The sequence below is a fragment of the Triturus cristatus genome, chromosome 8 (assembly GCF_964204655.1).
Source record: "Triturus cristatus chromosome 8, aTriCri1.1, whole genome shotgun sequence".
Classification (NCBI taxonomy): Eukaryota; Metazoa; Chordata; class Amphibia; order Caudata; family Salamandridae; genus Triturus; species Triturus cristatus.
In genome coordinates, this window is record NC_140591.1 from 1,024,810,160 (window position 1) to 1,024,824,706 (window position 14,547).

Below are 14,547 nucleotides of genomic sequence, written 5' to 3' on the forward strand. Positions count from 1 at the left end.
CATCCCGACCTGGAATACCTACAAGCGCCTAGTCCCCAAAAGAAGAGCTATTCATGCATGATACCATACAGGGGTAGTACTAATAATAATGATTACAACATTTCATTTTAAGACTGCAAATTCATGTTAAGTGGATTTTAGAATGAATTTGCTTGTATAAGTGAAGCTATTGCAGGTGAAATTTTAATTTACAAGACAAATGGCTTTGCGAATCAGACCCACAGATACATTTTCAGAAATGTAGTAACCACAGAGTCTTGTGAATAAGGCAAGTGTCTATCACAATGTTGAACTCTGTATGATACACAAACCCTGAGATGCACTGAATCGAATTTTAGTTTGTGTTTAGTGATCTCTCATTGCTCAAGATTTTAAAGCATTTCTTTCAATTTGTTTTTAGTTTATGGAACTTGGAGAAAATCATTAATGTGTAGATTCAGACTTATGCCCAGGTTATCGGGTTTTGAAGGCACTCTGCTTTCGAAAGAACGTATAATGCCATTTTTTGTACCTTATTCTAATGCGGTTATTCTTTTTATTACAATATTAGTTTTCATGTTGAAGTTTGTTCTGTATAAAATATTTTCCAAAGAAGAAGTTAATGGCCAATCAGCTGACTCCTGTTGGCAGAGAGATTTAGTATGCTCTATGATTATCCAAAGTTGTTATGATTTCATTTGTGGTGCGCCCAAAGAATTTTTGGAAATGTGGAAAAAAGGTCAATTGGGAATAGAAACACAAAATAATACATTTTCATTGCACATAAACCATTCTAAGATATGCCACATTAACTGCGTGGCTAGAATCTGTATATGATACCCTTTGTGTCCATAGACAGTAGGGGCAGAGTGCTCCCATATTTATGAGGAGTGTAAATATACATGATTTCCTTATGACTGTAATGCATATGTCACATTCCTTAAGCAGATAAACCAGAGTATGTATTTCTCTACATGCATAGACAAAAGCAGAACAGTTCTCTGAATCTTCTTGTATTTCTATAGATTGCCTCTGTGTCAGACATTCATAGAATAGGCTAGGCACTATTTTGATTTGAACGATATGTTGAGGTATACTAGCCATCATTATTATGGCCCCCTATCTACATATGTCCACATGTAGTATATATGTTCGTTAGAAGCTAATTGTGTGGTGATCTCAAAGTTTCCCACCGCCCAAAAAGGACATTTACAACCTAGATGTGAGAAAGTACCTATTTTTGCATGGTCACTCCTAATTTTTGTGGACTGATGCTGCTGGATTTAGAACTCTCAACACTAGAGTACTGCTGGTAGCCTCCAGTGCATGTGTTCTGACCTCCAAAACATAGTAATACTGATTAATCTTCAATTGACATTTTTATCTTCCAGTAAGGCTACAAGCAAGAAAATCAGGTTAGTCTTGCTGTAAGCTGTTTGCTGCCAGAACGAAGACTTCAGCAGATCCTCACAGCTAAGATATCAATCATTGGGGCAACCTCTCTGGTTACAGCTTCCTAGATTGTCTCTTTTGAGGTTTCCGAGCATCAATAAAGAGACTAAGTCCGAATGTAGAAATCTTGACCGTGCAAAGGTGCGTAAAGTGTCCTACCTGTGAAAGGGCTTTTGCTGGGACATAAATTGAATATTCTTACTCTGAACTTTCACCACCAAATTCACCAGCTTTAGCGGGAACTCATACAATGGTTACTCCACTTTGAGTGGATTTCTTCAGATACAGCCTCAACCTTAGCCTAAAGGAGGATTTCAACTTCCATAAAAATATTAGAGCGTAACATTTGACCGGGATGACCTGCTCAGGTTATAGTTCTCTATCCATTGCGATTGACTTGAAATTGTGCCATGGTCCCAGTCAATCACGAACAGTGAATTCTGAATGGTGCTGTACTTTTTCTTGGGACTTTTTGCCATAAAATCTTTAAATTCTTATCTCCTCTTCGCCTTAGTGGATTTTAGTCACTTTTGGTGTCATTTTCTTATTCCATTTTTTTTGTGTAAATGTGTTGTGTGATTTTTCTTGTGTTGTGTTTATATTAGCTGTATTAAGGTTCCTTTACCTGGTGGCCGTCGGACCTAGGAGCAACATCCACATCTACAGACCATGCAAGAAATCTTGAGATTATCCTAGACGACAACCTCAACATGATAGCTCAACTCAAACCATTGTGCACCTCCTGCTTCTATATCCTATGCATGCTATGAAAGATCTTCAAATGTTTGCCTCTGAACACCAAACGGACCACCAGGCAAGCACCCATCACCAGCAGGCTAGAGTATGGCAATACTCTCTATGCAAGTGATAACGCCGGATTCTTATCTTATCTGACCATCTCTTACCAAATCTTTTAAGAATCCTCGGCCGATTGGACCTTTTTACCTGCTGTGAAGTGTAAAGGGGAGAGAACCAACTCATTCAGATAAAATCAATAACCAATCAATTGCGAAGCTGAAGAATTACTAACTCCGAGTTAAGGTTTAGGGGATTTATTACAAAGCCAAAAATAGCTGAACATACAAGCAACTCATGACGAAGTTAAGAAAGTACATGGGCACTAATACAAAGTTTAGTCTACGCAACAACCTAATTCAATGAAGCATAAAAAGAATAAGGAACTCTAAAAACATCAGACAAAAGATAACTGCTCCAACATCTAAATCAGTTTTCATGGATACCCACAAGGGAATTGGTTAGTCTGTCCCTACTCTGTCACTAAGGTGACATCCCTACTTAGCATCTCCCAAGCAAATTAAGAAAGGGTGTCAGCTCATGAAGACTTCCTAAGAAGTACACTCACATTGCAAGGGTCAGAAGCCAAAATTACTGTTTCATCTCTAAGTCTTCTTCTTCAGTATCGATCTCTTCCTTTTTACCCTCTAACGGCTCTCTACTTACTCCTACCCTCATCTGCCTCTTCTCTGCTGCTCATCCCTTGGGGCACGGTCCCTAATACAAAATGCACAACATGAAGGACACGCCACCGTAACACCTCTTCTGGCTGGACACCTCCTGAAGGTAAATTTCCATTGAAACCTGTATTTCGTCCAATAACGGTTGAAACGTCCTCGGGTCCCAGGCTCCTTCAGCACCGAAAGTATCGGCTCCTCATTATCTGCATTCCTGGAGACACTTGTAGCAACTCTCCTCCATACCTAACTCCTAAAACAAAGGGTTAGTCTTAGCTAAAGAGAACGGTGTCCTTGCACCTGCAACAGAAGCCTGAGAACAGAAAATCCTTCCCTGCACATGAAATTCGCTGACTACCTCCAAATGAGGGCCTCCCCAAGGAAAGTATACTTCGGCCTGCAAAATTCAGCTAGCATAAGGAACACGAATAGGCCTTTCATAGCAAAACATGGACATTCATTTAGACCTCTATACATAAGAACTACACGCATTATTAAACTGCGTCTGCAAGCACCTTATTTCATTACATTCAATATATAAGTAATCATTCCTACAAATGCAGACTTTAATCTTGTGCACGTTTAAATCGAATGCATTACGTTACATATGAATTATTTCGTTAGGCACTTTGCAATAGGCAGTTACATTTAAAGGTCATTTTACTCTTTTGACTAACACGAAATACGTTTCTAACATTACACTCACATTGTCCATTATTACGTTTACATTTCTAAGGATCATCTGTTAATACAACACAAGAGTATATGCGGGTGTGGACTATGCGTGATTAGAATGCACCCCAAAAATTTTCAGAACCTCATGGCGCTCTATCACAACAATCTCAAAACAACTCCTACACAGACGCCAGGCCATCCAGAACACAGATGCAAGACTCTTACTCAACCTCCCATGCCACACCCACATCACACCACACCCCAATAAGCTTCACTGGCTCCCCGTTCACAAGCAAAGCCAATAAAAACTTCTCACGCACACATACAAAGCCCTTCACAACACAGAACAAGAATACTGAACAGCTGAATACACACAAAAGCAACCTACCAGAAACCTACGTTCTGCTTCACTCTCACTCCACACATTTTCCACACCCACAAAAGCAAAGCTCATTCTCATACATCACACCAAAGACATGGAACGACCTCCCTCAACACATCAGAGCCTTCTTATCACTTCTTGAGTTCCACAAGAAGCTGAACACTTGGCTTTTAATAAGAGCACCTTGGGGACCACACACCTAAATACTTGCCTAAGCGCCTGGATACCCTCTCGGGTAATAAGTGCACTGTACAAATCAATATAACATGACATCAAAATACTTCACACATTTTCCTAAGTTAAGCCTGTCTGCTCTGTACCATAGCTACCAAGGTCAGAGCCCAGGTTTTAAGTATTACAACTGTGTGTTTCTCATGACAGGATTTGGGATCTTATTGCTTGGGTAAGATTCACATCCTGCCCAACTAATAACCAATATTCTTATAATAAATAGAAAACCAGTACCATTACCATCAGAGCCACCAGTTTAAGCTGTAGCAACACTGGCAGAAGGATACACAGCCACAGTTGAAACACAGTGGGCATAGAGATATACAGTGTGTCACAAGAAGCAATGGACAGGTAAGCAGTAATTTAAGCATAAAACATGTGCAATATTTCTGTGTAGATTGGTTTTCCCACAGACAAGCTTCTCACTAGGATGAATGGCCCTTCCCATTCAAATTGAAAGACGCCATGTCTGTGATATGTAGCCACAGCATTATTCTTACATCTGATGTTATCTTGCACTGGGTAAGGAGTCTCTGTTAGTCTATATGAGCTGTCACATTAAATCTCTGAAGAGATATTGGACATCTCTTTGCCCAGTCCTTACACCACCCAAAACAAATTTTGCTTTGTCTTGAGATGCATTACCCACTATTCAGATGGTGTTAATTTTTCCAACTAGCAATTGCTTGCATGAGGCCATCCTCCATTCATACATAAAGGTGTTGTTCTTTCACATCAAGAAGGTATGGAGTTCCATATCTTCATTGAGAACTTTCTTGACAGTATTGAAACGTAGTACTCATATTCTGCTTTAGTAGTAGGTGGTGGTTTCATCCTTTTCTCTTAGGTTTAGTTGCTTCAATCCTAGGGAATACGAATTCATGTTTTCCTCATGATATTGGCTGCAGTGTCCTGCAAATGGGTGATTGTAAACTATATTGCCAGGGCCTCTGTGTTGCTCTAAATTGAAAGGTTTGGCTTTCCGATAGTTCTACCAGTTTGATAGGTTAGACTTGTATACACACAATACAACTGATTAGTTAATTATGTTGCAACTGATTAGTTGATTATGTAGCTCCATATTGGAAAGCATTTTTTATACTGTGGGGCACATTTACAAGTCCTTATCGTCACCACAGCGTCACTTTTCTTGACGTTGTGGTGGCGACAGGGAATTCTCCTTATTCACAAGGTGGCACTAAGCCACTTAATGTTCCACCACAACACCCACTGATTTATATTCTGCTCCATATTTACAAGAGTGGCGTAAATATGGGGCAGCGTCATAATTATGACCAAGGAAAATCTGGTCTTTCCGGTCGCAATGAGGAGAAATGTTGAATCATTGCTCGTTTTTGCTGTTTCCATGCATGCTGTATTATGCAGCACATATAGAAACATCAAAACGCCATTGGTTAAAAAAATGAAGTTTTGCAACTTCTATGTGTGCTGCATTAAGCAGCACACATAGAAGTTTCAAAATGCCATTTCAGATTGTTTATGTGCAGGAAGGGACACCTTCCTGCACATAAACAATAATTCTCCTCAGCACAGGCACCTGTGCAAGGGTGCCTGCGTTGGTGCCAGCAGTGGCCTGTGCAGGTAAAGGCAGTGGGACCGAGGGGGGGGGATTATTTCAACAGACGACGACGAGGGAAAATCAATTATTTATTTAATTTTCCCTCGTGGTCGTCTGTCGAATCTTCCCTAACCTGGCCCCACCGCTCTTACCTGCACAGGGCTACTGCTGGTTGGCGCTAAGCAGCAGGGGGATACACAGAACTGCTCCGTATTCTTGTAAATACTCTGCAACCCTGAATTTCAGAAATTGCGGATCACGGCGTTATGCCAAGGAGGCTACCTCGACGCCCCGCCATTTCCTTGTAAATATGCTCCTAAGTATCAATTTACAAATCAAGAATATGGGACTTGTGAAAACTCAAACTAGTTTAAGCAGTCTGTAAGTGCCTTGCAGAAATTTTATGCAGAAAATTATTTCTCTTTTAAGATCAGGGGCCTTAGTTATTACACATTATCATTGTTTGCGCCCAGCGCACCTTTCAAAAGTTTCATCAGACGAAACACTGATAATGCGCCCTATTATGGTGAATTTGCTGCTCCGTGTTTTCACTGTTCAGGCGACACCCGCCTGCACTTTCAAAGGGGATTAGAGATACCCTTGCAGGCGGGTGCAGTCACTGCCTACAAGGGAATGTCTGGGAATGTCTGGGCGGTCCATGGGACCCCCTTTACCCCCTGCAGAGGGCTGCTCTCAGGGGGCGCACTGACAATGCACCACCTTTTAAATGGCGCACTGTCAGTGCGCCTCCTGCGGGCTCCTTTGAACTTGCGCCCCTGCCTGTAACATGGCGCAGCCGCAGAGTCAAAGTAATTCCCTCATTTGCATAGGGCACACCCCTATACAAATGTGGGAACACCCTCTGAAGGTAGCGCTGGCACATTAAGTGCGCCAACACTATCGGTATTATAGAAGGGGACACACAAGGGTCTGAACCCCCTTCTTGAATACCAAAGTGCCCTGAGGACACGCAAAGCGGGAGTAAACTCCCGTAGCGCCCCAGAGCATCTTCTGTCATATGGCCCCAGGTCGGCATTACCTGGAAGATACGCAGGAAATGTGGAAAGATATTATTTTTACTGTGGCTATTTGTCCTAGCCAGGAAAGAGGGAGACCACTCCACTTATGCAGGTCAGATAAAATCTCTATTTGTAAACATGGCCAGTTCACCTTGACTGCATTTTCTAGTCTAGGGTAGGGTGACCAACCCTCCTTAAATTTCACGGACCGGCCGTCATTTTGGTGTGATGTCCGTTGTCCATAAACATTCCTTTTACGGACGCCTTTTGTCCGTAATTTTGGACATTAATTAAGCGTTCCCTGCGAGAATCCCCAAGAGATTAAAAGTTCTCAGGGGCCAGCTCGCACTGCTCTGTTGAACTCCAACAACCCCTCCCTGAGCTTTCTCAGACTGTGGGCAGACCCATTGTCACTCCGACTGAGGCTGATTATCCCCTTTCGAATTACAATGCGCCCGCCGTCTGCCTTTAGCATATCATGTGCCAGTGAGATGTAGTTAGTGATTACAAACGAGCTTTCCCCAAACAGAGTACTGTGGGGAATTTGCCACCTTGTGTAATTTGTCAATGTTGTACACAGAGTGAACAGGGCAGCAGCAGTGACGGGAAAGAAGAGGCGACAGGAAAGGAGAGGTGATGGGGCAGGAGAGGTGATGGGGCAGGAGAGGTGACCGGGCGGGAGAAGTGACGGGGCTGGAGAAGTTTAGTATTAGAACAGTGGTCCTTAAACGCAACAGTTGAGTAAATAGGATAATTGTAGACTTGAATCAGTACTATAATGCGAGTGTCCAGCCGGACAATCAATTTAATAAATCAAAAATGTCAAAGAACAAAAATACAAACGTAGCAATACATGGGCATCCTACATGAACACATGATAAATACATTTAGAACAAAAACATATCAGGCAAGACGGGGTAGCTTGTGGAATATTGAGCACAATTTCTAACAAGCTTAGAGAAGCAGTAACTGCACTTTTTTTAATCATGTGAGATTAACGTGCAAACTGTTTACATTAGTCGACGACGTTTCGATCCTTTAAAAACAATAATAAGATCATCATCAGGACAGTTAAGGTGCAAGCCTGAATCAATGAAAATAGCCTGTGGAAAATGAGGAAAAGGGAAGGAGATTAGGGAACGTCTAATACAGAGCCGTAAAACATTGTTCCAACCGTGGGGCAGTCAAGGTGTGAAGCAGATGCAACATGCACGTGGTTGAGTGTACTCCGACCATGAAATGGCGAAAGGTTAGACTTAGGAAGGTGATGCACGGTGACAATTAATGAAGTGCCTATCTAAAGGATAAAGGATAACATCACTGGAATGCTTGCAGCAAAGGATATACAACAAGCACGTGGTACGTCTGCCAAGAAGGTATGAGTAGCTGATGGACAGAGGGCTTGGTTGTGAGCGAGTGAACACCGCCAAGCAGGAAACAGAAAACTACAAGCAGTGTGGGCTGCGCAAGGGTAAGACGGGTGATATTGTGCACGTGGTACTTCTGCCCAGAAGGAACGAGTAGCTGATGGCCTGAGGGCTTGGTTGTGAGTGTGAGAGTTGCGCCAAGCGGGGCAAGGAGAACTTCAGGCACTGTGGCTAGGGTACAAGAAAGCGATTAATGGTGTGAAGGCTGCACAAATGCGGGCATGCAGGGTGGGCTGAAGATAAGTCCAAGGCAGAAGGCGAGAACATAGCGCACTAGTGATAGGGACGAACAATCATTGACACTGGGAAGGTTTCCCCGTCAGTCCCAATGGACACTGACACTGAGGTGGCAGAGTATGAACAAATACCGAAGGACTCCGGAGAAGCCATTTCCCCAGCATCGTGCAAAGAGACTGAGGTCGAGTCCAGTGGGGGGGAGTTCCCAGTATCTGCTCCGATGTAACCCTGAGCCAACCAGGCAGCTGAGGGACTATTTCATGTAAGACTGTTCTTTTATATTATGGGGTATTGGTGTGTCATTTGCTGGGGTTGAGCCGCCGAGGAGGAAGAGTTGTGGCCTAAAGAAAAACTGTCATGGACTATGGTTGGACTATGTTTTTTGTTTTTGGGAGGAATGTAGTGTCGCAGCTGTGACGTGAACAGCTGTGACACAGAGGGCAGCCCCATGTGGGCATTTCCCCTACAGGGGAAATACTAAGAGTAACCCCTATGGTGACCGGGCCAGTTGGTATGGTCCTGGTCACGTGATGTAACTTTAATAAAAATGACTACCGCGTATGCGACGTCAGGAGACGCGCACACGCGATTGTAGTGACACATACCTCTGGGCTCCAAGTGATTATTTAGTGTGCGCCACAAACACCAGTCCTCACGTGTAGGCTGCCGTATCATCAGGTCGCCTGCAGTGACACAACACCCATCCACAACTTATATTGGGAGATGAAGGTATGAGGAGAGGACCAAGTCATCATCGCACCAAGATCTTTCAAGGAGCTACCCTTAAAAGAAGCCCAGGAAGAAGCCACATCCTGGGTGGAATACCCCTGAATTGCTGGAGGAAGAGAAACCCCAGAATGAAGATAGGTTAAGGAAATAGCGGACCTAACCCAACGTGAAAGAGTAGCCATGGTAGGTCGATGACCTTGCCGGGCAACACCAAAGGTGACAAACAAAAAAATCCACCTGGCCAAGGGAGGTGGTCTGCTCAAGGTAAATCACAAGAGCCCTTGTCAAATCCAGCAAATGAAGCAGGATTTCCTCCTCCCTAGAGGGAGTAGGAAAAAAAGCTGGAAGGAAAATATCCTGGGACAAATGGAAAGGGGAGGACATCTTGGGAAGAAAGGCCGGGTCAGGGCAAAGGACCACTTGTAAGGAAAAAAGCGCAAGAAGGGAGGATGGAAAATCAAGTTGCCAAGCTCCCCCAAATGCTGCCCAGGAAATAGCCACCAGGAAACACACCTTTAGTGTGAGAAACATCAGAGACACAGAACGTAGGGGTTCGAAAGGAGAATGCTGCAAGGCATGAAGCACCAGAGGAAGATAACAGGGGGGAACAGGAGAACCAACGACAGGCCATTGAAGAAAAAAGTTGCGTGAATAGGAGAAGCCAAGGACTCAAAAGAGAGGAGAGAGGCACCCCTGAAAGCCTTAATGGCGGACCACTGGCAGCCCAAGCAAAAAACCATCCAGGTGCCGTGATGGCTAGTCCAATATTGTTTTAAAAGGTGATTAGCTATGCGAAAGTTCTCACCTGTGGATAAGGTGGTGAAGATATTTGGGCGTTTTCCAGCAATACGTGATAGTATATTCAATAAATTAGCATGTGGCAATGCACTGCAAAGTAAGAAAGGAAAAAAAGGTTTAGGACCCATATCATAAGGAGTAGCAGGGGGTCGGGTGACTGAACGGGACAGCGCGCTTACCAGACTGATGTGACAACCGATGCTCAATAGGAGGTTGTTTCACAACGTTAATGACTGTCCATTTGATATCATCCTCATTATGGCCGGCCTCAGTCAAGTGATCCACTAAAGGCGCGTTGGGAGTTTTGCAGCGCACTCTACTCCGGTGTTGTCCAATTCGGGTCTTCAATTCTTGTGTTGTTTGGCCAATGTAAATAAGCAGGCAGGGACATTGAATCAAATAAATAACATTGCAAGTATTACAGTTTGAGAATGATCTTGATTTGATTATCACATTATTGAAGGTAAATTCTTTGCTTTCCATGGTAAAATCACAGACATTACAATTGTCACATTTAGCGTGTCCAATTAGTGGTTCAAGACCCCAGTGTGCATCAAAGGTGGTGGCTGGCTGGGGGTTAGGTAGAGCTGCCCGTACAAGATGGTCTTTAAGATTGCGGCTTTTGCTGAAAGCAAAGAGTGGTCGTTCAATGCTAAGGTTGCCTGAGTTCACAGTGGGCCAGTGTTTTATGATAGATTTGCGGATGGGGTTAGAGATAGGAGAGAATGTGGTCACACAAACTATGCGTTTGTTATCAGACTTGATTTTGGGGGAGAGCAAGATCTTTCTAGGGCAATACCAGGCTCGTTTCTGTGCCGTGCGCACCAAACGTTTGGGATAGCCACGCGCTTTCAATTTGGTGGATAAGACTGTGGCTTTGCGAAAGCAATCTTCTTTGGTGAAGCAGTTGCATCTTATCTGCAAGAATTGGGAGTTTGGTAAAGAGTCACGTAGTGCTCGTGGGTGATTACTTTCGTAACAGAGTAAGGTGTTACGCTCTGTAGGTTTTCTGTAGAGCCTGGTTAGTAGTTCGCCATTGGCGTGGTAAATGGTGAGATCAAGGAAAGGAATCAATGATGTGTCATGTGTGAGAGTGAAGTTAAGGCCAAGACAATTATTATTCAACCAGTGTAAGAATTGGTTGTGGGTTTCGACATTATTGTGCCAGATCATGAAAATGTCATCAATGTACCGACGCCATAATGTGACACCGGTAATGAAGGGGTTTGTGGGAGATAGGATGGTAGTCATTTCAAGGTGGTCCATGAAAAATATAGCTAAGTTGGGGGCGAAAACGGCCCCCATTGATGTACCTTTAACCTGTTGATAATATTCATTGTCAAAGGAGACGAAATTCCTAGTAAAGCAAAGTTCAAGTAGTTGGAGTATGAACAAGGTAGGGACAGTGTGGGGGCGAGGCCTCGAGTCTAGTACTCCTTGAATCACATTCAACGCCAGCACTTGCGGGATGTTCGTGTACAAGGATTCTACATCCATTGTACAAAGTATGTCACTAGTCGGGTCAAAGGGTGGTGTTCGACTAAGTTAATCATGGCCATACTATCCCTTACATAACATTCAGTACTGGGTACAAAATCTTTAACAAAGTAGTCAACGTATTAACCCAAAGGTTCAAGTATAGAGCCACAACACGAAACTATGGGGTGACCTGGGGGACCTGTGAGGTTTTTATGCACCTTGGGTAGTGTATAAATTACTGGCATGCGTGGTGATTTCACATTCAAAAACAGAAATTCCTTTTGACTTAGAAAGCCCTCAGGAGAAGTGACAGGGAAGGAGAGGTGACGGGGCTGGAGCAGTGATGGGACAGGAGAGGCGACAGGGCAGAAGAGGTGATGGGGCAGGAGCGGTGACAGGACAGGAGAGGCGACAGGAAAGGAGAGGTGATGGGGGAGGAGAGGTGACCGGGCAGGAGAAGTGACGGGGTAGGAGAAGTGACAGGGCAGGAGAAGTGACGGGCAGGAGCAGTGAATAGGCATAGGCAGGAGTGGTAACCGTGCAGGAGCAGTGAACGGACAGGATTAGTGAACAGATAGGAGCAGTGAATGGGGCAGGAGAAGTGATGGGACAGGAGAAGTGATGAGACAGGAGATGTGGTCGGGCATGAGAAGGAGTGCTGACCGGACAGGAGCAGTGAACGGGCAGGAGCAATAAACGGGCAAGAGCAGTGAACGGGCAGGAGCTGTGACGGGGCTGGAAAAGTGATGGGGCAGGAAAAGTGACAGGGCAGGAAAAGTGATGGGGCAGGAGCAGTGACGGGACAGGAAGGCAACAGGAAAGGAGAGGTGACAGGGCAGGAGAGGTGACGGGCAGGAGAAGTAACAGGCAGGAGAAGAGACGGGGCAGGAGAGGTGATGGGGCAGGAGTAGTGACGGGGCAGTAGAGTTGACGGGGCAGGAGAGGTGACGGGGCAGAAGAGGTGACGGGGCAGGAGAAGTGATGAAGCAAGAGAAGTGACGAAGCAGGAGAAGTGATTAGACATGAGCAGGAGTGGTAACCGGGCAGGAGCGGTGAAAGGACAGGAGCAGTGAACGGGGCAGGAGCAGTGAACGGGCAGGCGCAGTGATAGGGCAGGGGAAATGACAAAGGAGCGGTGACGGGGTAGGAGAAGTGACCGGGTAGGAGAAAGTGACAGGGCAGGAGAAGTGACTTGTACTTATGTTCCTTGCCTATTTATTTATACACTATAGCATGACATCCACTGATGTGTCTGCAAAGCATACCTGTTGTCCTGAATTTTTGTCCTGAATTTTGACCTCCTGTCCTGATTTTTTTGGGCTTGAATTTTGACCCCTTGTCCTGAATTTTTACACTCACTGTCCTGAATTTGCACCCATGCCAGTTGGCCACCCTAGTCTAGGGGTGAAGCTTAGGCTAAGATAGCAAACATATGATGCTACCTATTTAAAGATAAATTTACATTGTAATCGACTAGCTTTTTTAGAGGTTAGAGTAATATTCAATTTTTTATTTTTTTTCTGTGTCTATTCTGAAACCAGATACTCCAATGCTCCTAAGTGCCTCATTAGAGCTCCCAATGATCTGTCAAACTCTGAGATAGACAGAAGTATATTGTTGGTAAACAAGTCTATTTTATGCTGTTGTCCCCAAATGATATGCCTTGAACTTCAGGGTCATCCATTACTGTTGCAGCTTATTGGGTTCAATATAGACAGAGTGAACAGGGCCGGACTGGGAACAACAACCAGCCCTTGCCCCAGGGGGTGCTAGCAAAAAGCACAACGTACCTGCTTTTCTTACCGTCCCCCAGTAAGAAAAGCGCCCCTGTGGGCACAAAACCGGCCTCCACCCCTTTGGCCCACCGGCAAAATGCCCAGTGCCCGCTATGGCCTGTTCGGCCCTGAGAGTAAACAAAAGAGGCGAGAGAGGGCATCTTTGGCCTATCCCATTCACCATTTACCTTCGCTATTAAAGCAGTGTTACTCCTGATAGTGTTTTGGGTCTGAAAACCTATAACAGATGCAAATCGGTCTGCATCAATGAGGCCTGACATATATTTATTAAACCTCTTTGCTAGTATTTTGGTAAACAATATGGTGTCTAAATTAAGAAGTGTAATCGACCTATACGATGTACAATCTTTAGGCCCTTGCCTTGCTTCAAAACTCAGATAATGTCACCCTCCCTTTTACCCCTGACTCCGCCTCAAGCAAGTCAAAGAGTGCAGTTAATCTCAGCAGCTTTTCTCCCAGAGTTCTCTATATTGTTGCTAAAAACCCATTTGGCCTCAGGGTTTTTGGCAAGTCAAAATTGTTCCTCTTCTAAAGACTGTTCCGAAAAAAATACTTTTCACTCTGTCATTAGGCCTGACAATCTACATTTAGTTAAATATGTTCTTACTTCCGCCTCATCCACTTTTTCCTTATTGTAAAGCTGGTTGTCGAAGTGCAAGAAGGCTTCATTTTTCCATGCCTCGTCCTTTCTTTTTTTCGAGTTTTTTCGAGTTACAGAATGAATTTTAAGAAATGACTCGGTTACTTACCGGTAATCTTCATTCCTCTGAGTTATTGTCTTCCTCGTCACAGTCACCCAGGAGCTCTCTGTGTTCCAGGCACAGCATTCACCCATATTAAAAAAGTCCCCACCCAATATGGCAGTCTGACAGGAAGTACCTGTCACCAGACTTATCAGGGTGGGGCAACCATAGAACACATCCTGCAATTCCCACAAGCAGAGAAGCAACTAGAAGAAAAACTCAAAAATGTTTTGTACGTCCGAACAAACAGGGGGTGTTATTAATGTGTCAGGCTTCTGATGGGCGCACTGGGAGTCACGTAAGTGAATGAACCTGAAAATCTGTAACGGTGCCACAGAAGAGGGAAAATTACCCCTAAAACCCTCAAATGGTGGACGAAGGTCCACTAATATCAACAAGATACCAATTGTGCACACGTTATAAGTAAAATTGCGTATTAGCATGAAGTATCCACAACATTTATAGAACAAACAACTGTATAGGCCTGTAATAGTTCACTATTACAGTAGAGGTATTGCAGAATCCAAGTTTGGATGCAACTGCTGTTTT